Source organism: Arachis stenosperma, chromosome 9, assembly GCF_014773155.1.
Source record: "Arachis stenosperma cultivar V10309 chromosome 9, arast.V10309.gnm1.PFL2, whole genome shotgun sequence".
Lineage (NCBI taxonomy): Eukaryota > Viridiplantae > Streptophyta > Magnoliopsida > Fabales > Fabaceae > Arachis > Arachis stenosperma.
This window is the reverse complement of record NC_080385.1, coordinates 62,024,712-62,026,533: the sequence shown is the minus strand read 5'-3', so window position 1 is coordinate 62,026,533 and position 1,822 is coordinate 62,024,712. Positions and strand designations below refer to the sequence as shown.

Below are 1,822 nucleotides of genomic sequence, written 5' to 3'. Positions count from 1 at the left end.
TTCAGTGATTTTCTTACTCAGCTGGCCCATATGTGCCTTCAGATTTCTGATGGAGGACCTTGTTTCATTCATGAAACTTAAAGTGGCCTTAGACCGATCAGAGACTAAATTTGCTAAGTTAGAGGTATTCTGTTCATAATTCTCTTTCGGATGCTAAGAAGATGATGGATAAGGCTTGATATTGCTGGGCCTATTTCTTCAACCATTATTAAATCCTTGTTGAGGCTTTTGTTGATACTTCCATGAGAAATTTGGATGATTTCTCCATGATGAATTATAGGTGTTTCCATAAGGTTCACCCATGTAATTTACCTCTGCTATTGCAGGGTTCTCAGGATTATAAGCTTCTTCTTCAGAAGATGCCTCTTTAGTGCTGTTGGATGCATTTTGCCATCCATTCAGACTTTGAGAAATCATGTTGACTTGCTGAGTCAACATTTTGTTCTAAGCCAATATGGCATTCAGAGCATCAATTTCAAGAACACCCTTCCTTTGAGGCGTCCCATTATTCACGAAATTCCTCTCAGAAGTGTACATGAACTGGTTATTTGCAACCATGTCAATAAGTTCTTGAGCTTCTGCATGTGTTTTCTTTAGGTGAATGGATCCACCTGCAGAATGGTCCAATGACATCTTAGAGAATTCAGATAGACCATAATAGAATATATCTATCATAGTCCATTCAGAAAACATGTCAGAAGGACATTTTTTGGTCATTTGCTTGTATCTTTCTCAAGCTTCATAGAGGGATTCACCATCTTTTTGTTTGAAGGTCTGAACATCCACTTTAAGCTTGCTCAGCTTTTGAGGAGGAAAGAACTTAGCCAAGAAGGCCGTGACCAGCTTATCCTAGGAGTCCAGGCTATCTTTAGGTTGAGAGTCCAACCATGTTCTAGCTCTGTCTCTTACAGCAAAAGGGAAAAGTATGAGCCTGTAGACTTCAGAATCTACTCTATTAGTCTTAACAGTCTCACAGATCTGCAAGAACTCAGTTAAGAACTGGTAGGGATCTTCTGATGGAAGTCCATGAAACTTGCAGTTTTGTTGCATTAGAGCAACTAATTGAGGTTTCAGCTCAAAATTGTTTGCTCCTATGGTAGGAATTGAGATGCTTCTTCCATCAAACTTGGAAGTAGGTGTAGTGTAATCACCAAGCATCCTCCTTGCATTATTGTTGTTAGGTTTGGCTGCCATCTCCTTTTCTTGTTTGAAAATTTCAGCAAGGTTGTCTCTGGATTGTTGTAATTTAGCTTCTCTTAGTTTCTTCTTCAGAGTCCTTTCAGGTTCTGGATCAGCTTCAACAAGAATGCCTTTTTCTTTGTTCCTGCTCATATGAAAGAGAAGATAACAGAAGAAGAAGAGGAATCCTCTATGTCACAGTAAAGAGGTTCCTTATTATTAGTAGAAGAAGAAAGGGAATAAGAGTGAAGAAGAATGAATAGTCTGAATAAAAGGTAAAGGTAGGGGCAGTGATTTGAGATGAAGAGAGGTGAAGAGAAGTGTTAGTAAATAAATAAATAAATAGAATAAGATGAGAGAGAGAAATTTTCAAAAATAAATTTTGAAAATGAGTTAGTGATTTTCGAAAATTAAGATAAGAAATAAAATTAAAATCAAAATTTAAAATAATTAATTAAATTAGGAATAATTTTGAAAAAGGGGGAGATATTTTCGAAAATTAGAGAGGGAGAAGTAGTTAAGTTGTTTTGAAAAAGATACGAAACAAACAAAAAGTTAGTTGGTTAGTTGAAAAAGATTTGAAATTCAATTTTGGAAAGATAAGAAGATAAGAAGTTAGAAAAGATATTTTAAAATCAATTTT

The 1,822-nt window shown here is 35.7% G+C and overlaps 1 non-coding gene across 1 annotated transcript; it reads left to right on the top strand.

Moving 5' to 3' along the window:
- The first annotated feature begins 691 nt into the window (after window positions 1-691).
- On the top strand, window positions 692-795 carry LOC130953054 (small nucleolar RNA R71). Its single transcript, XR_009075227.1, has one exon. It is a non-coding gene; the product is annotated as a small nucleolar RNA R71 (small nucleolar RNA).
- Window positions 796-1,822: the final 1,027 nt, after the last annotated feature.